Source organism: Danio rerio, chromosome 19 (genome assembly GCF_049306965.1).
Source record: "Danio rerio strain Tuebingen ecotype United States chromosome 19, GRCz12tu, whole genome shotgun sequence".
NCBI lineage: Eukaryota > Metazoa > Chordata > Actinopteri > Cypriniformes > Danionidae > Danio > Danio rerio.
In genome coordinates, this window is record NC_133194.1 from 24,186,426 (window position 1) to 24,211,495 (window position 25,070).

Sequence of the window (25,070 nt, forward strand, 5' to 3'; positions counted from 1 at the left end):
GCTCAGAAGATGGTTTCCTGTTCCTTGTCTGTTCCTGCCATAGTTCCTGTTCTAGTTCCTGAAATACCATCACCTGAGCCACCAGAATGGCCACCACCACTTGAGTTACAAGAGCTGATGCCACCACCAGAGCTGTTACTGCCAGAGCTGCCACCGCCACCTCCAGAGCTGCCACCGCCACCTCCAGAGCTGCCACCGCCACCTCCAGAGCTGCCACCGCCACCTCCAGAGCTGCCACCGCCACCTCCAGAGCTGCCAGACCTTCCAGAGCAGCCAGACCCTCCAGAGCCGCTGCCACCTGAACCTCCTGAATGGCCGCCGCCTCCTGAGCTCCCTGAATGGCCGCCGCCTCCTGAGCTCCCTGAATGGCCGCCGCCTCCTGAGCTCCCTGAATGGCCGCCGTCTCCTGAGCTCCCTGAATGGCCGCCGCCTCCTGAGCTTCCTGAATGGCCGCCGCCTCCTGAGCTTCCTGAATGGCCGCCGCCTCCTGAGCTTCCTGAATGGCCGCCGCCTCCTGAGCTTCCTGAATGGCCGCCGCCTCCTGAGCTTCCTGAATGGCCGCCGCCTCCTGAGCTTCCTGAATGGCCGCCGCCGCCTGAGCTTCCTGAATGGCCGCCGCCGCCTGAGCTTCCTGAATGGCCGCCGCCGCCTGAGCTTCCTGAATGGCCGCCGCCGCCTGAGCTTCCTGAATGGCCGCCGCCGCCTGAGCTTCCTGAATGGCCGCCGCCGCCTGAGCTTCCTGAATGGCTACCGCCGCCTGCTGAACTTCCTGAATGGCCGCTGCCGCCTAAGCTTCCTCAATGGTCGCAGCCTCATGATCCAGAGCCTCCGCAGCTCCACGCTCCAGGCCCTCCGCAGCTCCACGCTCCAGGCCCTCCGCAGCTCCACGCTCCAGGCCCTCCGCAGCTCCACGCTCCAGGCCCTCCGCAGCTCCACGCTCCAGGCCCTCCGCAGCTCCACGCTCCAGGCCCTCCGCAGCTCCACGCTCCAGGCCCTCCGCAGCTCCACGCTCCAGGCCCTCCGCAGCTCCACGCTCCAGGCCCTCCGCTGCTCCACGCTCCAGGCCCTCCGCTGCTCCACGCTCCAGGTCCTCCGCTGCTCCACGCTCCAGGTCCTCCGCTGCTCCACGCTCCAGGTCCTCCGCTGCTCCACGCTCCAGGCCCTCCGCTGCTCCACGCTCCAGGTACGCCCCCGCTGCATGGTCCTGGCCCTCCATCCCTCCCCCAGTTCCGCCTCCGCTCCACCTCCCGCCTGAACAGTATTAGGAGTGTCTGGAAGCCACTCCTTAGAGGGGGGGCTCTGTCATGTTCACCAGCGAACAACCACCAGATGTCGCTGGTAAACACTCACTCATAAAACTACATATCTGCCTTCTTCTGGACTACATATGCATACATGCACTTCTCCTAGACACTCACACCTGCTCACTCATCCAGCTTGATTACATTTGCACACCTGAGGACTTTCAGAGACTGATTAACACACACTATTTAAGCCACACATTCACCCCTTCAGTTTGCCGAGTCTTGTTTACTGTTTAGTGACATTTCAACGCGTTTTTCCCTGTCTTGTTTCTCCGTGTCTGAACCTAGCTTTGTATCTTAGTTATCCGTTTTAGCCGCCTGTCTTTCGACCCATTGCCTGTTTACTGACTTCGACTCTGGATTTGCCCGCACATACCTGTTTATACCTGTATTGACCATTGCTTGCCTGACAAAGATTAAACCTGCATATTGGATCCTACCTTCTGTTGTTGGTGTCACTCCCCGGCGTTACAGTAACAAACCTTTACTAATAGTTTTGTTACATAAATATTTACATTTATATATAATATCCAAGTGTCTAAATACAAATAAACATGTTTTCAAATATATGCCTACATGTGTGTATTTATACATAAATAAGAAAAAGGCACAGTACACACACTTAAATTACCCATGGGCATATACATTAGCCCAGCAAAATTATAAAACAAATATATATATATATATATATATATATATATATATATATATATATATATACACACACACACACAGGGCTTTACATTAACACCCGCCATAGTTTAGCACTCCCACTAGTCACTTTGGCCGGTTGAAAATAATTTTCCCAGATAATAATTCTTAAAAGCAGGGCTCGACAATAAGGATGGTCCAATATGCATACACAGGCGATCGAGAAGCAACACAACTGACAAAAATATTGCTTTTGCAACTTTGCGCAACAAAGCAGGTGAATACCGAATAAGAGGATAATCACTCGCGCTAAGAGCTGAGGTGATGCGCGCTCCCGTTTCCTTTTGTGAAGCAACTATGTCTAGAAACACAACTGATGAAATCGGTTCTCTTTCAAATAGACTGGACAAAAAGGCAGGAACATGCACCTACAGTATTACTGCTTTGAAGAGTTCCAGAGTTGACATATTGTAAGCAGCACCAGTTGCTTTTGCTTTAACCATTCTTTGAACAGATTATTTATGGGTCTATCATTAACCATGTGTGTGTGATCATCCTTTTATTATCACACAGTATGTTTTTACCTGCTTTCTTTTGCATTAATATGGTTTAATTATCTTCTTTTTTTTCAATAACATTGCTTTAATGGGTGAATAACTCCCCATTTATGTGGAGTTAACTGGTGATCTGGGACCTTTAGCCAGGACATGTGACTGTGCATATGTTTGTTAAAAAACAAAAGTATAGTATTCAGCTATATTTTGCTTGTTTTGAAACATTTGAAATTTGTGGATAAGAGATAATTAACTGTTTATGTATGGTGTGGTCAGAGATAAATTAGGTAAATCCTTCATTTTGGGCTCTGAAAATTGTGAAAACTAATTGTAAGATATGAAACCCTGTCCCATTTGCTTATGATTATTGAGCAAGCTCATACATGACACACAAAAAGTGAAATGAATGAGGAGGCATGTAGAGATAGCGCAAACTCTAAATCAAGTAATTCTAGCATGTCACAGCCATATTTATTTGTATAAAATATATTTTACCAACAATAAAACTGTGGCTAGTGAAAATGGCGAGTGGCTAGTGGCTGGTGACCAAAAAAGTAAATGTAAAGCCCTGTATATGTATATGTATATGTATATATATATATATATATATATATATATATACATATACAGGGCTTTACATTTACTTTTTTGGTCACCAGCCACTAGCCACTCGCCATTTTCACTAGCCACTATATATATATGATAAAGGTCTAAAAATCTACAAATCAGGTTTGAAGTTTCATCAATGGTAAACAAGTTCACAGAATACTTTTTACTTTGAGAAATGTCTTTAGTGAGTGCAAAAAAAGATTGGGTGCAGTTTAATGTTAAAGGATGTTAATAGTTCCCCTTCGGTTGGGGAACTTCAGTGCTATACAGTGGATTTGATCTTTGGGAAAATCCACGTATGGGAGGTTTCGGTTCAGAAGCCGCTTGTCTAAAAGAGTATTGAATGGGCCAATGAGTGAATGAATTGGCAGCGTAAGCTTGCACAGGTGTGCTTCATTGCCAATTATCCCAGCATATAAGCACACCTGGAGCGAGCAAACGCCATCCTTTTTGCTTCAGAGACTTTCTGATCGAGTTGGTGAGGGTTCCTCCTGCTGTGATCCAGCGATTCCGAGCTAACGAGAGCATTCTCCCGGTCTAGAGTGTGTACACGCAGCGGCAGATGGTCAAGCTGGGGTTCTCCCTTGCCTGCCGTTCTTTGGGTCCAGTCCTCCAGAGCGGTGCGTATAAAGTTGCAAACTTCACAGAAAGAGCAACACAGTTGTGCAGCACGTCCTTTTCAGGACGGCGCTCCGACTGTGCGTTTCTGGATGCGGTGGTTTCCTGTCCTCGGATGATGGGCACGGGTACTGCGTTGCATGCCTGGGGGGTCCAGCATGTTAATGCGCTGCTCGCAGGCAGTTCATGTTGTCATTGCGATGCCATGACTGTTGCGGAGTAAAGATCGCGGCAAGCCTTTGCAAAAGGGCGAACCACCCCAGTTGTCCCCTGCTCTACAGCGGGCACTCTGGCAGAACTGAGGGTTTCAGCGAGAGATAATCCGTCGCCCACAGGCCCGCGGACCTCCCGCTCCTCTAAGCGCTCCATTCAAGCTTCGAGCGGGGGAAGCGATCCGTCTAACAGATGGTAGCCCTTACGCCCGATAAAACCGGGGACCAGACGTCCACTGCGGCATCGGAGGGTGGGCTTTCATTGTCCGATGATTATCCAGACCCGCTCGCCCCCTCCGGGCAGGTGAGCGCTGTCACAACGGATCCTGAAACGGACTTGTTAGCCGTGCTTTCTCGGGCTGCTTTGGCTGTGGGTTGGAGATGGTTTATCCCCCAGCTCCGCGGCTGGACGGACTAGAGGGGCGTTCCCTTCTTCCCGGAGGTGCACAGAAGGCTCACGCGGTCTTGAAGGGCACTTTTTTTTCTGCTCGTGCTGCGTGTCCCTCCACCCTTACCACTCTTGACGGTGGAAAAGCCAGGGGGTATGTGACGATTCCTCAGGTTGAGTGCGCGATGGCGGTTAATCCGCGCGGCGCCACTTCTTGGCGGGGTCCGCCTCGTCTCCCATCCAAAGCCTGTACTTTATCTGCCTCCCTCGGAGCTAGAGCTTACAAGGCTGCGGGCCAGGCTGCTTCCGCCTTGCATGCGATAGCCACCTACCAGCGCTACCAAGCGCAGGCGTTGGCCGAGCTGCACGAGGGTGGGTCCAACCCAGGCTTACGAGCTTTACACTGCCGCCGACTTAGCTCTTTGGACTACTAAGTCCGCTGCATGTGCGTTGGGGAGGACGATGTCCACATTAGTGATCCAGGATCGATAAAGTCCGCTTTCTTGACTTCCCCATATCCCAAGCCTCGCGGTGGCTCATACGCACAATCTGACTCGGTTACGCGATTCAGTTCGCGAAGCGGCCCCCCAAGTTCACGGGCGTGTATTTCACCAGGGTCAACCCCCTGTCCGCCCCTGTCTTGCGAGAGGAGATTGCTGCCCTCCTGGCGAAGGGTGCAATCGAGCCAGTTCCTCCAGCCGAGATGGAGAGTGAGTTTTTCAGCCCATACTTCATCGTACCCAGAAAGAGCGGTGGGTCACAACCAATCCTTCTGCACATTTTGAACCGCTGTCTGCACAGGCTGCTGTTCAGAATACTCACGCAGAGGCACATTCTCCAATGCGTTCATCCTCGGGATTGGTTTGCAGCCATAGACCTGAAGGACGCATATTTCCATGTCTCCATTCTTCCACGCCACCGCCAGTTTCTGCGGTTTGCGTTTGAGGTCGAGTGTGACAATACAAGGTCCTCCCCTTCGGGCTCTCCCTGTCTCCGCGGGTCTTTACCAAACTCGCGGAGGGCGCCTTAGCGCCCCTTCGGCTCGCGGGCATCCGCATACTCAATTATCTTAACGACTGGCTGATTTAGCCCACTTGCGGGAGCAATTGATTATGCACAGGGACAAGGTGCTTCGGCATCTCCGCCTACTGGGGCTTCAGGTCAACCGAGAAAAGAGCAAACTCGCCCCAGTGCGGAGGATCTCTTTACTCAGGATAGAGCTGGACTCGGTCACCATGGTAGCGCACCTCTCCGAGGAACGCGCTTGCCTGTTGCTGGGCTGTCTGAGAGAGCTCGACAGCAAACTAGTGGTCCCACTGAAGTTCTTTCAGAGGCTCCTGGGGCATATGGCATCCGCAGCCGCCGTCACGCCGCTCGGATTGCTCCATATGAGACCACTCCAGCACTGGCTTCTTGACCGGGTCCCAAGACGCGCATGGCACGCGGGCACACACCGAGTCTCTGTTACTGCGCTGTGTTGCCGCAAAGCCCTTCGAACGACCCCTTGTTCCTACAGGCCTGTGTGCCTCTAGGACAGGCGTCCAGCCATGTTGTTGTTCAACAGATGCTTCCAACACGTGTTGGGGGGCCGTGTGTCGTGGGCATGCAGCTGCGGGCCTGTGGAAGGGTGCCCAGTTGCATTGGCATATCTATCGCCTAGAGCTGTTGGCAGTGTTCCTCGCTCTCCACCGCTTTTTACCAGTGCTGGAGCGGCAACACGTGCTGGTCAGGACGGACAGTACAGCGGCGGCGGCATATATCAACCGCATGGGGGGTATGTGCTCTCGCCGCATGTCTCAGCTCGCCCGCCGTCTGTTCCTCTGGAGTCACCTGCCGCTGAAATCACTGTGCGCCATTCACGTTCCAGGCACCCTCAACCGTGCAGCCAATGCGCTCTCATGGCAGCTGTTACACCCTGGAGAATTTTCCCTGACCGAGGGCTCTCTCGGCACGGATGCACTTGCACACAGCTGGCCTCGGGACATGCACAAATATGCGTTTCCCCCAGTGAGCCTGCTCGCGCAGTTCGGTACAAGGTCAGGGAGGACGAGGAACAGGTTCTGCTATTTGCGCCCCTCTGGCCCAACCGGACCTGGATATCAGAGCTCTCTCTCTTCGCGACGGCCCTCCCCTGGCAGATCCCTTTGAGAGAGGACCTACTTTTTTAGGGAGAGGGCACCATCTGGCACCCTCGCCCGGATCTTTGGAACCTCCACACGTGGTCCCTAGACGCGAGGAAGACTTAGGTAACCTACCGAGTGCGGTGGTTAATACCATCACTCAGGCTAGAGCCCCCTCAACGAGGCGCACCTACGCCCTGAAGTGGAGTCTATTCACTGAATGGTGCATCTCTCGCAGAGAAGACCCCCGAAACTGCCAGATCAGTATTGTGCTCTCTTTCCTCCAAGAGAAGTTGGACAGCAGGCTGTCGCCCTCCACTCTCAAGGTTTACGTGGCCGCCATCTCCGCTTATCATAACGCGGTAGCTGGCGGCACCGTGAGAAAGCACAACCTCATCATCCGGTTCCTCAGGGGTGCTAGGCGAAATAATCCTCCCCTCTCATGCCCTCTTGGGATCTCGCCCTCCCCTTGAGCCACTCGATTCAGTATCTCTAAGATTTCTGTCCCTGAAGACAGCTCTGCTGGTCGCGTTGGCCTCCATCAAGAGGGTCGGGGACCCGGAGGCATTTTCGGTCAGTGACTTGTGCCTGGTATTCGGGCCGGACTACTCTCACGTTATCCTGAGACCCCGCCCGGGTTATGTGCCCAAGGTTCCTACCACCCCCTTAGAGATCAGGTATTGAACCTGCAAGCGCTGCCCCCGGAGGAGGCAGACCCAGCCCTTTCCTTACTTGTCCAGTTCGCGCCCTGCGCATTTATGTGGACCGTACTCAGAACTTAGATCTCTGAGCAGCTCTTTGTCTGTTACGGCGGTCGGCAGCAGAGAAATGCCGTATCGAAACAAAGATTTTCCCACTGGTTTGTGGATGCCATTTCACTCGCTTATTCGAGCAGAGGTGCGTGTACCCCGGGAGTGCGTGCACACTCCACTCGGAGCGTTGCATCCTCTTGGGCGTGTGCACGCAGCGCCTCTCAAACAGACATTTGTAGAGCTGCGGGCTGGGCGACACCCAACACATTTGCAAGGTTTTACAATCTGCGAGTGGAGCCGGTTTCCTCAAGGGTATTAGGTAACCCTTTGGTGATTGAGGAAACAGCTCAATAGGGTGTTGAGACTCGCTTGCTGCGCCATTCTCTCTAACACGGAGATACAAGCGCCTTTTTATCTGTCAGTAAAGTTCCCCGTCAGGTGAGCCCTGCAGATTTCTCCGTGGCCCCCAGCACTGACTCAGCGGAGGAGTCACTTGCTGGCCCACTACGTTGTAGGTCTGCCCGCTGGTTAGCCCGCGTTTTGGGTATAGGTGCCTGCTATGCGTGATCCCCACTAGGCGATCCCATATGCTTATTCCGCCACGGTTAAGTCCCCCCCCCTGGGTGGACCCGTGTCTTCCCTCTCCGCTAGCCACTTTTTTGCTATGCGTACTCCCCCTTTTTAAGGCTAGTCCATATGTAAATTCTGCCATCTATCCCCCCTGGGTAACGGATGGCCTCCACAGCGTCCTCCCTATCGGGATTGCATGCTTCCCAACGTATTGTCGTATTTTCCTAGAATTATCCAGATGCTCACGACTCCCAAAAAATATATCTAAATCCGTAAAACTTCTGTAGAAGTAGGATAAATTAAGGCCAGGGACACGTTGGAGGACCGCGCCTCCCATGATGTGGGTGCGTTACGCTTCCTTGACTATCCCCTCATCGGGGGCGTTGGTAAGGTGCAGTGATTATGGCACTTTCCATAGTTCTCCCATACGTGGATTTTCCCAAAGATCAAATCCACTGTATAGCACTGAAGTTCCCCAACCGAAGGGGAACGTTCGAGGTTACAGAAGTAACCCTTCGTTCCCCGAGGAGGGGAACGAAAGTGCTATACTCCGTCGCTATAGTGACTGTCCCTTAGCTGTTTGAAAGTCTCTTCAGCTTAAAAGGATGGCGTTTGCTCGCTCCAGGTGTGCTTATATGCTGGGATAATTGACAATTGGCCCGTTTAATACTCTTTCAGACAAGCGGTTTCTGAACCGAAACCTCCCATACGTGGATTTTCCCAAAGATTAAATCCACTGTATAGCACTTCCTTTCCCTCCTCGGGGAACGAAGGGTTACTTCTGTAACCTCGAACGTTATGCTGGTTTTGACACAGATCAGATTTATCTAACATATAGCTTTATAGCAAACTGAAAAAAGGTAAGCATTCCTATCTGTTTCTGTGGCTCAGTGGAATTTCAGCAATGCATTTCGTCATTAAGGCTTTTTATACATTGTGGCCTGAATAATATTGAAATGATTTATGCGATTATTATTATGGAATGCATATCCTCTTTGGGAATTTCCATACATAGTGGCATCAGAAATGATTTATGTGATTATTAATATACAGTAATTTATTTTGAAATGTAATTGTGTTTATGAATAGATATGCAGTTTATGTCTTATTTTTTCAGAGATGGTTCACGAGGTTGTCTTTAAGTGTGAATATTGATGGGGAAATAAAAAAGGCTCAGTTTGAACTTCTGAAGTTCCGAATCTGATTAAAAAAGTTCCAAATGTAAAAAAAAAATGTGTTGGTAACTTCACAACTCATATTTTTAACATGTATTATTTGACCTATTTTGGGCACCCTTTATCTTCTTTAACATGTTTTACTGCAATGATTACAAATAATTGCAATGATTGTGGTGTGTATTTCTATTACATTTTATGATGTGGTGCAAGAAATGTAAGAATATACATATTTTTGTATTTGGGCATTTTGTATAATTTAGTTTAATTTTGTAGTTTCTGTGTTTATGTGAGAAAAAAAAAAACTGACGCAGGCCTCGTATGCATATGAGATATTTATTTAAAAAAGAATTATTAATTGAATGCATTAAAGAATAATTAATTGAATGCATTATACACTGACAGCTGTAATCAGAAACATACAAATACCAATTTATCAATATCAACATGAACTTAAATATACCTATAAAGCTGTTTGTCTATTTGAGTAATTATTTGACATTTTATGATGAGCCGCTAAATATAAAAATCACCTTTTTTTAAAAAAAAAACAGCATAAGAGGTATTTATCAAGTACTAATAAAAAGTTACCAAAATATGTTCTAAAACTGTTTTGTTAATGATCCTGTCGAGTATGTATATGAATAATCGGTAAACATCCATTTAAAAACAGAACATTTTTCATTAATTTGTTGTTTTTATGCAAGCATGTGAACATTTCATTCTATTGATTTCAGTTTTAGTTAGCAAATATTCTGAAAATAAACATTGTTTTGTAGTTATGTATACATAAAATATAAAATATATATATAAAACTGTTAATTAATAAAAACAAGTATTTTTAGAAAAAAATATATATTATACAGTGGGGGAAATAAGTATTCAACACATGACCTTTTTTCTTAGAAAACATATTTCTAAAGGTGCTGTTCACTTGAAATTTTCACCAGATGTTGACAACAACCAAAGAATTACTTACATGAAAAGCAAGCAAATTTAATTAGTTTACAAATTAAATGTTAATTTCGTCAGGGGATTGGCTGGGCCATACTAAAGCTTGCTTTTCTTTCTCTGAAAGCATTTGAGAGTTTTCTTGGCTGTGTTTTAGATCATTGTCTTGCTGAAATCTCCACCCTGGTTTCATCTTCATCATCCTAATAATGTAGATGTTGGACCGAAGCAGCTAAAAATAATTTACAGTGAGGAAGGGCAGAGGGTTGCTGAAGACCTACTGAGACATTTTAGCTGTGTGCCCTTTCACTCCCTTTCTACTTTTTTGTCATTTCAATTTATTACAAATAACTTATTTTGTAAACTAATTTGATTTTTTTTTTTTTTGGCATTTATGGTCGTTTGCATTTATGGTCATCTGGTGAAAATTTCAAGTTAACAGCATGTTTAGGAATATGTTTTCTAATATATCTAATATGTTTAATAATAATAAATAACAATATGTAAAAAAAAAAATAAATTGATTTACAGTATAATAAGTTCTCCCAAAAAAGAATCTAAAGAGATTTTTGTGTTTACTGAGAGCAAACAGGGTCTGCCCGGAGCCCCTTCAGGTTAAGGGCCTTGCTCAAGGGCACTGAGTGAAATGATGATCTCGGGAACTCTCTAGGGGCCCTTGCTAGTCTGCGATTGAACCTCTAGCCTTTGTGTGCATAGCCTGAATCCTCGACTCCATGCTGGTCAGAAAAAAAAAAAAAAAAAAATATATATATATATATATATATATATATATATATATATATATATATATATATATATATATATATATATATATATATATATATATATATTCCTGTTCAATGACTGACCCTCAGAACTTAAAGATGCAGCAGAATCTCCTCAGTCATCCATTACTGCGCAAATCACATTTATTTAGCCTCTTATCCTCCATCAAAGCGCAGGTGCTTTTCATCTGCCAGTGTCTCTTTTGTACCTGTAATTAGTTTTGGGACAGGAGATCGACTCTATTAAAAATGGCATAAGAAGAGAATAAAGAGGTTTGTGTTTTCTTGTCATGGTAGTCCAGGAGCTTTGGCCAATAATGGCTGATAGATTTGCTGTGTCAGGCTGGAGAGAAAATGCAGCCCTGCCATGTTTATGACATTACCTGAGAGCAGAAGCAGAATACACAGCCAACAGGGATGTTATTATTACAAGTCCTCAAGTCAAATTGATGGTTTTGTGGTCAGACTATAATCCTGCAAAGAGAAATTGACACATTGAAATAAGGTTGCATAAGTTAATTCATTAGTTAAAATTAATTAACAATGATTCACACATCTATTAACACACCTCATTTTAAAAAGTCATCAAGAGTTATACAGTTGAGTTTGATCATTTTGGAATTTTTTTCAGCTCATCTCCAAGCACTGCAAAAACTGCTGGGTTCCAAACAATCAATTTGTGTTGGAACAACATGCAGGAATTAACTTTTTTAAAAATTTAAGTAGATTGAACATAAAATAATTAAGATGTCCAACCCAGGCACAACCCCCATCTCCCCCCCCAAAAAACCCCCCCCCCCAACCCCAAAGAAAAATATTAACAGTCTTAAAAGTAGTTTAAACAAGCTACACGCCATTTTTTGAGTTTTGAGTTAGTCTGGAGGGATTACTTTTAGCTTAGCTTAGCATAAATCACAGAATCTGATTAGACCATTAGCATCTCACTCAAATATTAAAAAAAAATTTTATTTACTTTTTTTTTATTTAATTAAATTTTCCTATTTAAGGATCAACTCTTTTGTGAAATAACGTAGCATTGTTACCTAGTTTAGCTGGGGAATATTTTCAGGCACTGAATCATGCCATTTCACCTGCTGCAGCCGTGGTATACCATATAGGCATGGCTGGGTCAGTTGGCGTTTCTGAGTGGAGTTTGCATGTTCTCCCCATGTTCGTGTGGGTTTCCCCCGGGTGCTCCGGTTTCCTCCACAATTTCAAAGACATGCGGTAAATTGGGTAGGCTAAAATTCTCTGTAGTATTCACCTTATTCTCCACCGACAAGTGGGTGCTGCCATTTGAATCTTTTTGGCTTGAGACTTCCGTTCTCATTCACTTCCATTCATTTTTTGACATTAAAAATTGCTCATTACACTGCTTGATGTTGCAATTAGATATTTTCCTATTATATTAACTACTTGGTCTGTATAGTCATGCAAACATTCGTTTGTATAGCAAGTAGTTTGACCGTTTTCTGCCATTAATTATTCCTAGTCATTTCTCCCATAGGCGACTGAATCGGAAGTTCTAAGACAATCGTGAAAACAGGCGCACTTTTAGAATAAGATCAACATGAGTGTGTATGGACCCAGATAGCAAATTACACTCGGGCCAGTTTTGGCTAGATTCTCACCTGCCGGAGACTTACCCCTCGGCCCAACTCTGACTGCCGGATGCCTGTGGACTCGGAAGCCAGAAGCTTGGTACTTGATACATGGTATTACAACCACTTGAGATGATATAACAGCAAACGCAGGCTATAATGTAAACATAATGTAAACACAAAGTTTAACAAATTAGATAAAATAAAAATTTAATAGGTTGTCGTCAGTTAAAAAAGTCGAGTCCTTGCCAAAAGCGGCCCGGACTCTACAGATAGACTCAGGCCAGATATGGTTAACAGGAATCGGGCCAGTGCTTTACAGCCGCATGCCAAGACTTTCTACAGATGAAAAAATATTATCACTTACTGTGAAAATGTCCTTGCTCTGTTAAACATCATTTGACAAATATATAAAAAAAAAAAAAAACGAAAAAAAAAACAAAGGGGGCTAATAACTCTGACTTTAACTATATATTTGTATACAGCCAATATAGTCAATATATTATTTCAAGTCTGTAAATTTAATGGAAAATTTGTATTACCAAGATGTTGTACCATGATCAGCAGACATTATATCACTTCAAACTATTAAAATGTCAATAAAAGTCACCTTTTCAAACTTTTTAACATTAAAAATTGTTAAATGAAAGATCATGGTCCCATATAGTGCAATTCAAATGCATTAAAAAAAAATAATAAATAAAAAAAATGCTAATTTAAGTATATTTATTTACAGCTGATAGTTTGGGGCAATTTATTTGGACATGATGGCACTTAACATAACAAGAATGACACACTTAACACAATAAACACCATCACTCAACTTCAAGTACACAAACTAAAAAGTAAAAAAAAAAAAAAATCTTTTATTATGAAAAATAATTGCGGTTCATTCCGCTGTGGTGACCCTGGATTAATAAAGGGACTAAGCCAAAAAGAAAGTGAATCAATGATTGGAAAATTATTAAAAAAAAAAAAAAAAAAAAAATATATATATATATATATATATATATATATATATATATATATATATATATATATATATATATATATATATATATATATATATATATATATATATATATATTTATTAAACAAAATCATAATAATAATCCATTGATCAACTTTTTTTTTATGTTACAAATTTGCTTAAGGCATAAAAGTAATATTATAACGATTTGTGGAACACCTTATTGTCCTTAAACATAGCCCAAGGGGCATCCACTCAAAATATTTGTTAAAGGTGTATAATTGTCCCCATAAAGATCCACAATGGTTCTTTTATAGACCATTTTCATGTGGTGATGTCATTGGCCCAAATCATTTCCTGCTTGTTATCAAACTATTTCATAACTGTAACAAGAGGCAATTCAACCATAACGTAATGTTAAAACAGCTCTCATCACTTTATTTATTAATATGTGAATCTTTTTGGATCCAATATAGAAATTAAAAATGTAAAAGAGGAAATATGTTACGACTATTGTTATTGTTTTCGTCCCTCAAAATGGTCTATAGGATAAAACCTTGTACCCCAAAGGAATGATAGAAAACATAAGATAAGACAAACTGGAGGTACAAAACTCCTAATAACAGCCATTTTTTACCTAAAAAGATAAATTTTTGCTTTTAATGCATTTATTTATTATTCATTATGATTAATATTTTTTCATATGGAGTGTAAAAAAATGTTAGTTACAAGCACGTTTGGTCATAACTTAGAGAGGACCTTACCTGTAAGCTAGCTGATTTGAGCTGATAATGATAGACAACAGAGCGACAGATTGAGTGGCGCCTTATAGCCACAGGTGACTGACAAAGAGAGCAGATGTTTATTCTGCAGACACTTTTATTCATCTTCAAGCTGGCGGTTATGAAGAACATGTCCTTCAAAGCCACATTACAACAAAATGACAGTACATGCACCTGTGTGTGCAGCACTTTTATGAGTGATGACAGCTTCTTAGTTTTCATTCAGTAACCTCACGTCTAAAAGATTCATAACACACTACACTGGCCTATAATAACCAGCAAATCTGATCCCTCTCAGACATGGAGCGAGGGGGAGGAGGGTATGGCAAGCTGTTTTTACTTTTATTCATTAGCAAGATAAGTACTTTAACACAGGCTTATTGGAAATACATGCTTCAGTCTACATTTAATAGTTGCAAACCATTTATATGGGTTGAATATAAGCAAACACATTAAATATGGTCATGCTCAATGTAATTTGTTGGATTAAATTCAGTCCATATCAATTGTATGCAACTACAACCAAAAATATTTAATCCATTGAATCCTTTTTTTAGTGTAGGTTCATAGGTTTAGGTCCAGATGGACAACTTTTCTGGCATGGTCAGTTTGCTTAGTAATTTACTTTTTTTGTATAGGTGTTCAAATAAAAGCTGTTTAAAATCAAGTTAAATCTACATGTGATCTCAGTGCACTTTTCTTTTATATTCACTTTTGAAAACACCATTGGCTGGGTTTAAGGAATGGTTGAGGTCAGTGGTTCACGTATCTAGGTGATCTGTACAACATAATTTAGATTCACAAAAATGTAGACAGCACACGCTGGACTTCTTTGATCAGCCCGTGTGAAGTATTTTTTTAATTTTAATTAATTCGCAAACAGGACTTTGCAATACACAGGTCGGATGTTGTGAGTCAACATAAGGGGACTTTCACATATAGCGTGTTTTGCACGCTCTGTTTTGTTATTTCAAATAGAGACACACCTGTTTATCACGTGAATAGAAAGGGATGCACATGCAGTATGTCACACTTAAGTTTTCAAGGTGACGGAAGTTGAAAAAAATCTAAAAATTTCAGAAGGAACCATGGGCCGTGACAACCAGACAGCATCACACTTTGTATGGAATTATACAGTAATTGAGGCAAACAAATTACCTCACATTATCACAGGCTAGAATTCTGAACTGAACATAACATGATAAATAAATAAATAATTGAACGAATGAATAAACAAATTAATTAATTAATTAATTAAATCAATTAATTTCTAAGGTAACGCAATCAAACAAACAATACCGTGGCATTTATATGAAGTTGATAATGTGATGCTGATCTTTAAACACTTTTTGTGTAAACTTAAAAAGTTTTCAAGAGTAAAAAAAGTAGAGAAAAAAAAGAATAAAGGTTTTAAAAAGAATATTAAAAAAATTTTATTAATGTTTATTGAATAGTTTCACTGAATGTTTTTTTTTTTTTTTTGAAAATAAATTAATTGTATAGATCTGCCCCAGATTCTAATATGGCCCCTTGGAAAAAATAATTGCCTACCCCAGCTCTAGTGAATTTATCACTAGAAACATACACTGAAATATACTTGGAGCATACCTCTCAACACTGGGATGTGAAAATAAGGGATATGCCCACCATAATAAGAGATTCCCCCAACATCAAGAATTGTATTTTGACTAATTAAATGCCAAGGTAAGCTGCCATTAAAATCAGTTGTTGATATCACAAATTGAGCTATAATTTGGACTTTAAACCAGAAATATAAATCTTACTAGCAAACCCCTTTGTTTTTAAATTGTGTGGTTTCTAATTGTTGGTTCTTGATAAATCATTTTTGCTGCTATAGTAAAATGGTTAGTTTTTAATAGCACTTACAATTTTCTCACTATAATGACAGTGTTATGTGATGGTTTCATGCTGGATTTAATAATCACGCCAAATCCAAACTTAAGTATTTGTGCATTAAATATATGTTAAGTATTTGTAGATCACATACAAAGTCATGATATATATGTCTAAATATTCCACCAAGGAGTAGCACAATCCACGTATTCTCATTGTGTTTGGTGTGAACCCAACATTATAGTAAGAAATTTGTCTTCTAGGAATAAGGAAATTGTAATGGAAATGTAATTCCTGATTAAAAAAAATTGTTGCTATTATTTTATTATATAGCGGAGTGGGGAGAAGCTAAGGTGGGAGACTAAGGGAAGCTAAGGTGCTTTAGGGTTAGCTCACTTTGAACCCCAGCCCAACAACTAATCTCAGTTTTGATTTTAATACCGACTACACCACTTAGGAATCAAACTCAGGAAAAATGTTATGGTCACACAGATTCATCTCTTTTTACAGTTGAAGTAACAGACAGGATACACGAGTATATACAAAAATACAAAAGTTTCACAATTCTTTTAAAAAGACAAACACTAAAATAGGTCCTAATGACCAGTCAGCTCTGATGGGCTTACTCACGAAAGGCACTGAAATTGGTTAACATTCAATCGTACACAAGAACTACTCAATATCATACTCTCAAATAAATGTTCTCAAATAAAGGCATTAACTCACAGGACTGGGGCTACCCACACGAGTGATCACCCAAGAAAGTTATCCACTATACATTTTTACACCACACAACACTCCAGTCACACACCCTGATGCAGCAAAAGTGTCCCACAGCACACACTGGCACAGCAGCACCACCACCAAAAAGGTTCCTTTACCCGTGGGACCCCAGCTCCTGCAAGAAAAAGAAAGAGAATAATACCAAAAGCCACCAATGGGAAAAGGGCTTCACTCTCAAACTAGTAAATTTTACATAAAGCACAGACACAGAAGTCAGTGATTCAGAACTCAATACAGATTGAGAATGAGGGCCTCTTGAAATGGATACAAAAATTAGACAGTCACAGAAAAGAAAGATTCAAAAAAATGTGCAAATGAACATGCACATAATTTCACCACATCAATGCCGATAGTTCAAAGTTGATGGCTCTGTGTCTGCCAATGCAACTGGACCTTCTATTCACCAGAAAAAACATTAAATGCAGCAGCAATTAAAACAGCAGCGACAGAAATTTGGGCACATTTACGATCCGAACGAGAAGGAGAATCCTATAACAAACAAACAAACAAACATCTACACATTGTTACAAATAATTGCATTGGTTAACACTCCTACTTACAACCACATGCAAAACACCAAACATGAATGAGATGCTCTTATATCAAATCCGCCAATAGATATAAAATCTAAAACCGTACAAAACTGACAGTGGGGCAGTCAGTCATCCAATCAGTCCAAAAACTGATGGAAACAAGCACACAAACCAGGTAGGCTGCAATGCAACAACACAGAGTAAAGGCTGATTTATACTTCTGCGTCAAGTGACCTGCGTAACTCACGGCGCAGGCAACGCGCGCAGCTGTGCATTTATACTTCTGCGCGCTGTCTCCGTTGGTCTGCATTAACACTTCCGAAACGCTAGTGGGCAGTGAGGTGTAAATGTTCCTCTGTGTCGAGTTTCTTCGCTTCTGTTTTGCTGTTCTGAACACTTCCGGGATGTACAAGTGACTCAAACTCGCTCATTTTGAGGCAGGAACCGGCGGACGTGCAACAACTTTAACCATGAGGTAAACACAGAACAAAACTTTCCATCCGGAGCTCCTTCACGGGACTCCACACTTGTAAACAATCGCTCGCGCCATTCGCGCGGCTCTCGGTCCCGCCCAGACTCGTCGGCGCTAGCAAGCCGACCAATCACAGAGCTTGCGCTACGCGTTGTTGCGACGTGTAGTTACAATTTTTGAGAGGTGCACGTCAGTGACGGCGATGGCCACGGCGAAGGGCTATGCGTCAGCGCCGTAGCCTACGCCGGTGTTTGACGCAGAAGTATAAATCAGCCTTAAGCAGTCACCCCCAGCCACTAAACAATTAGCAAACCGCTATGCTAACTGCACCTTACCTGGCAGCAATTGCCAGCGCACACACACAACCACCCACCCACTCACTAAACAATTAGCAAACCTATATGCTAACTGCATCTTACCTGGCAGCCATTGCCAGCACGCGCACACACCCACACAGGAAGTGGAATTCAGAACATGCCTCACGGCAGCCTACAGTCCTCAGCACTAAATAGGGGAGTACTCTGCACTGATTGGTCATTGAAGATGTCAATCACCATCACTTACCTCATGCACCCTGTCAAAATCACATCGTGGTGCCCACCTCAGTCCTGAAGGACTGATGTCCTGCAGGTTTTAGCTCCAACTTGCCTCAACTCACCTGGACGGACATTTCTAGAAAGCTTAGTAAAGCTGCGGTCACACTAGTGTGTGCGAAATTCTGTCGTACGGCGCTGCGAAAAGGGGTGGGATTAAACAAGATTATTAGACATTAAACAAAGCGAGCGATTGGTCCATGTTTTAAATATCTGTCCAGAGAGGTCATGTTTTGATCCTCAATTGCGATTTCGCAGGTCAGAGTTCACCAAGCTTGAACTTTGCACTGCAGCAAATTGCGAAACCTAACACATGACCCTGCGTTTCCAGTCTGACGCATTTACGTGTGTATGAATGGAAGTCAATGGGAAGAAAAAGTCAAGTGTGACTGCAGCTTAAGAGCTTGATTAGCTAGCCTAGGTGTGTCTGATAGATGCTTAACTTTGCAGGACACTGGCCCTCCAGGACTGAGTTTGGACAGTGACACTTCTGTAAGGTAACATAATTTTCTATTTCACGAGCTATAATAAAATTTTCTGCGAATGCTAATGTAACTATTTATCCAGAAATTCTGTCATAATATGAAGAACTGGCGTTTTAACAAGGGCAATTTGAATAAGCAAGAACGCATCCTGACCTGAGCATTCATAAATGTACAAACGGCTTGCCACAGGAGTGAGAATCAGGATGAATGAGAGGAAGGGAGGGCTGAGATGGAGAGAGGGATCGCAGGGGCGCGGGCAGATGGTCGGGCTGGTGTGGAGTCTTGGTTCGCTGGAAATCCCTGAGTGCTTCACCCCTCCTCCACCAGGGAGAGATGTGTCATGACAACAGTTTCCCCCCTCCCTGCGGCAGGCCAGGCAGATCCTCACGGCTATCAGCAGCAACCCGGCCCCCGGAGGACAACAAACAGCCCCGTCAGTCTGCTCTACTCATATCTGCCTTTTAGATAGATAGATAGATAGATAGATAGATAGATAGATAGATAGATAGATAGATAGATAGATAGATAGATAGATAGATAGATAGATAGATAGATAGATAGATAGATAGATAGACAGATACCTGAGTCAACAGATTAAAAACGGAGGATAGTAGGCTTTATTGACCTTAATATTGAGAAAAATCTGAGCTCGGCGTTGATGCCCTCTAGTGTTTGATCACGGTCAAAACAACCACCTTATGAAGCCAATGCAACAAGTTAAAGATAAGACAGCAGTTCTCGCGTTTAGATTCTAAGAGTCCCTGTTGTTAAAAGCCATATTTAAAGGAATAGTTTATTATTACATTTCTCTTATTTGGGATTTTAACATCTGGTATTGTTGCTTTAATCAGGTCAATTCTCATTTATTGCTTATGTCAAACCGCTTTTAGTCAAATGACAATAACATTTTCAGTTTCTAGAACAATCAGTGAGGCAGTTAGCACAGTAGTGGCAGAATGCTAGTTCTGGTTTGTTAAAAACTGATTTAGTTAAGTTAAATGTAAATGTCAACATTGAAAGGTGATCCATCGAAGAGCCCAAAAACTCCACCTACTGACGAAAATTGACGGGAGAAACCAGGGTCTGTCCAGGGACCAGTTCTCCTCTGGCCAAATGGAAAAAAAGGCAGAGCTGTAATCTGAAAGTCAAAAGGGACAATCACAACGTTAGCTTTTACAAGCTTTTTTATTTGTATTAAAGAGCCCATATTATACATGAAATAAGGTCATATCTTGGTTGTAAGGGTCTCCAACAACAGTCTAATATGCATGCAAGGTCAAAAAACACTTTCATGGTCTTATAATCTGCATTTATTTTTATCTAATTATCCCAGCGACTCCTGTATGAATCGTCCAGTGATTCATTTGTTCCCAAACCCCTCCTTAGCGCGGAGCTAATCTGCGCTGATTGGGCCGATGACAGTCTGTCGCGATTGGTCGACTGCCTTCAGTCAGAGAGGGAAATGGCCAATAGCTAATCAGCAATTTAAAAAGTAATCACAGTTCATACACGCTCGATAGTGTAGGCGTGGACTTTAGCTGCCACACTATGGCGAGTGGATAGTGCCACGGATAACCTAACGAAGGAGACAGTCGTGTACTCACCATACCACACACACACAAAAACACACACACACCTCCGGATGACAACGCTCCCGCTTCAGCCCGCACCCGCCAGGTTTTAGCCTGAGAACCCGCTCCGTTTTCTGCCCGCCGCGCCCGGTCCCGCTAGAGCGGAGAACACAACCAAATATCACCCAGTATACAGTCCAGACAGCCAAGATGTCTGTATAAACACATACACACAGCACAAAGTACACAAAGCTCGTTCGTTCGTTCGCTCTCTCTCTCGCTCTCTCTCTCTCTCTCTCTCTCTCTCTCTCTCTCTCTCTCTCCCCGCGCCAGATTTCTGCGGCGCGGGAATACATTTCCGAATAAATCGCGGGAGCAGAACTCTAGCACGGAGCTCCATAAACAAACAGCACGCGTCGCGTTTTTAACGTGACTTTGCACGCGATAAGATAATATATCCAGTTAACCTGATACAGTACACGCGGTTACAAGTAACAAATCACAACTAAATACATTTGCAAGCTAGAGTAAACGAGGAAACAACTTTAACCGCACGTACTTACACTTGAGAAATGTAGGAAGAAACCCATCCTGACGTCCATCAGTTACTCTTTACTGATCCTTCCTTTAACAAACTCAGATGAAGTATTCTTTGTAGCATGTAGCTTCCAGAAGTTTCCAACTGCTTGGTTATAATGCTGATGTTTCATCTTTGGGTAGAGACTCAATATATCCATCTGCAGTGTGACTTCAATCGACCGGCATGTTTGTGTGCGTGTGTTTGTGGGTGTGCGTGTGTTTGTGGGTGTGTGTGTGTGTCTGGGTTTCTGCGTCAGAGGGCGGGGCCTCAGGTTTGAAATCTCCCGGGTTTGCGCGTGCACGTGAAAAACTTTGTTTCGTTCGTACGTCATGGCGAAACACCTAATGAGTCGGTATCAAGGCGACTCGTTTGAAGCACTATGATTCGACTCTTTTATAGATGAATCAACAGTTTTAAACACTGTATTCTTACAGATTTAAGCCTTAGCTGGATACTTCACTTCACTTAGAGCTGTGTTACACACTACATGGAGGGGAATTTTCAAAAACCCATAATATGGGCTCTTTAATTATTTTACTTAGAGCATTATTTATAAAGTGACAATTAGTTAAAGTAATTATTGTAATGATGATCATTTATGCAATAATAACATATATTTTTTTCAATTCTCAAGAAAAGGTTAAGCTTTGTATTTTCCTTCAATCCTTGAACATAGAAAATAATGTTATATTATATTTTTGCTACAACCAAATATGAATCAATGGACATATGATCTTCTAACAGTAACTGTCTATTCTGCCATTCACAATGAACCCACATCAGTTTGTCTACTGTGGCATGCTCCTGTTGAAGATGCAGTCTCCATAGCACTGCACACTGTACTCACACACCTAAACAATAAAACACTTATGCACAAATGCTATTTGTTGACTTCAGCTCAGCATTCAACACTGTCATACCCTCTAAGTTAATGGCCAAACTTAGAGACCTAGATATCGACACGTCTCTTTGCACCTGGATTATGAACTTTCTGACTAACAGACCTCAGAATGTTAGATCAGGCCACATCTGCTCCACCACCGTCACACTCACACACACACACTGCTGAGCCCCTTCCTTTACTCCCTTTTTACCATTGACTGTAGGCCTGTGAACAGATCCAACACCATCATCAAATTTGCAGATGACACCATGGTGATTGGTCTAATCAGCAACAATGATAAGACTCCCCACAGGGAGGAGATACAGCATCTGGCCACTTGGTGCACCGATAATAATCTGCTCCTTAACAACAACAAGACCAAGGAGCTCATTGTGAACTTCAGGAAGGACCCACATCGCAAAGGACCTTTCCTGGACCACCAACACCTCCAGCCTGGTCAAAAAGGCTCACCAGCGCCTGTTTTTCTTTAGGCAACTTAAAAAGAACCTGCTATTATCAGCCGTCTTGGTGAACTTCTACCGCTGCACAATAGAAAGCATCCTGACCAACTGCATCACAGTCTGGTATGGAAGCTGCTCTGTTGCTGAGCGGAAGGCACTGCAGTGGGTGTTGAAAACTGCCCAATGCATCACAAGGACCACACTGCCAGCCATAGAGGACATCCAGAAGAAACACTGTTTGCGCCAAGCACGCAGTATTCTTAAGGATTCCTCTCACCCTGCTCACAGAATATTTTCTCTCCTGCTTTTGGGCAGGCACTTTAGGCTACCCCGGACATGCAGCAGACTCAGGAATAGCTTTTTCCCCAGAACCGTCTCTCTTCTGAACTCTGCCCCCCACTGACTTTTTTTGCCCCCCTAATACACCCCCACACTCCTCTAACTTTTACTCCTCACAATCACTGCACTATTTAACATTTGCACATTTAAAAATGGCACATGTCCATTGCACAACATTGCACTGATTGATTTATTTGAACTGTACATATCCACTGCACATGGACATTTGTAATTATGTACACACCCGCTGTACATATACATTTGTAATTATGTTTATCTATCTACACACTTCTGATTATTAATAGCAACCTGTACTTATAATCATTTATTGTAAATCTCTGTTCATAGCTAATACAACTTATATATAATGTTCATAGTACATCCAGCTGTAAATATCACCATAGTTTTTCTATAACTGCACCTTATAACTAATACCTGTATCCTGCACTTGCTGCTATTGCACTGCTGGTTAGACAGACTGCATTTTGCTGCCTTGTACTTGTACATGTGTGATAACAATAAAGTTGAATCTAATCTCATCTATTCTACAATATACAGCTTCTATTATATAAACCATTTCTTTGTGGTCATGGCATTGACCCATGAATATTTTCTTGTTTGTTATCAAACTATTTCAAACCTAACAAGAGGCAATTTAGTCATAACTGGATAAAACAGCTATCATAACATTATTTATCAATATGTGGTTCTATTTGGATTCTCGGAAGCTATAGAAATGAAAAATGTAAAACAGGAAATTTGTTGGGACTGTTGTTTTTGTATACATCCCTCGATAATAAAATTGGATTGGGCATATTCTTTAACTATATATATATATATATATATATATATATATATATATATATATATATATATATATATATATATATTTTTTTTTTTTTTTTTTTTTAAATATCTTTTATAAAGTAAAAATTTAATGAAATAATGCCTTATATAAAAACTGGAATATAAATAAATTGCTTAATATTTAAATCAAAAGGTGAAAATGTAAACATCTAAAAGAAACCAAAACTGACTAATGATGCTAAACTACTTTCTGCTACATAAAATGCTTTATTGCTTGACATAAAGAATTTATTTAAAAAAATGGATAAAAAAACTGAAATGGCTTTTTATTTTAAAGTTAAAAAAAAATAATAATAAAATAAAAAATCTTAATTTTTAGTTTCACCCAAAATGTAAAAAACAAAAAAACAAAAAACAGTATGTAGCTTAAAACGTTACAATGTTATTGTAATCCAGACATGATGTTAGACTGTTATCTGAATTTTGATTTAAAATTGGTATAATACATATTTTAATCTAACATTTATTCTAAAAACTTACGCTGTGAAACATGCAGGGTTCCACACAATTCCTTCATCTTGTCTCAGCACAAACTAATTAAGTTAACTTAATAGCTTTTACAAATTTAAGTTGATTAAACATAAAACAATTCGTTTATCCCACAAAACCCCTCAATAATTGTGTTGATTCAGCTCATAAATAAGTAGCTTGAAGAAGCCGTTATGTGAACGTACACTGTGAAAAATTGCTGGATTCCACACAATTTGTGTTGGGACAACATGAAGGAATTAAGTTGACATAGTTGTTTTTAAAAAATAAGTGGACTGAAAACAATTAAGTTGTCCCAACAAAATTTCAAGAACTGTGTTGTTTCAGCTAATTTTATATGAACTGTTTTAACAAGCAACAAAAAATGTTATTTTATTTATTTATTTATTTATTTATTTATTTATTTATTTATTTATTTATTTATTTTGTATAGGCTGTTAAATATTGGAAATATTATTTTTTTACTATTGTTTTTTTTTTAAATATTACTTTAGCACCTTTTGTACTAAGATCTATGCTATAATAACAACAACAGCAAACACGTTTTTGTTTTTTTAAGTTAGTTTTTTTTCCCGGATACATTTTTCAGGACAAATGTTTCCCAAGCTATACCGACTCCAAGCGAGCATTATAAAACGCCATAATTCATGTTTACATTAGCAGCTTCCACGCTCTCCTTTTAAACATGCACGTCACAATTACGCCAACAGAGAGCAGTGTTTCGCTTTTTTTAGAACACCTGTTGCCATGCGCTACAGAATAATGGATTTACGTTAACATGGGATATAGATATTCCAAGAACAGATCAAACATTTTCTCTTCAAAGGAGCCACTGGCACATCCTCCTCTTTCATGGCTAGATCACGCATGGTGTTTTTACTATTTATTTGGACTCTGAGGGGAAAAAATGTGTGGGATCATGTTCAAAGAATCGTACGTGGCATTCTCGGTTATACAATGAAAAGTCCATTTGTGAACCCTTCAGGTCCCAAGAGTGTGTTTGAAGTCATAAAATATTACGTGATTGTGAGTGAAGTATTCACGTGATCATTCGGGCGCATTCGTTTAGTTTATGTTGTACATTCGTTTAGTTATTGTGTTTTGCGGTTATTTCATTT

At 41.8% G+C, this 25,070-nt stretch overlaps 1 long non-coding RNA gene across 1 annotated transcript; it reads right to left on the reverse strand.

The window, feature by feature from the left end:
* Positions 1-15,455: 15,455 nt before the first annotated feature.
* LOC141378967 (uncharacterized) lies at positions 15,456-19,904 on the reverse strand. Its single transcript, XR_012394808.1, has 3 exons — positions 19,813-19,904; positions 18,916-19,216; positions 15,456-16,794 (listed from the first exon to the last, which is right to left on the reverse strand). It is a non-coding gene; the product is annotated as an uncharacterized lncRNA (long non-coding RNA).
* Positions 19,905-25,070: the final 5,166 nt, after the last annotated feature.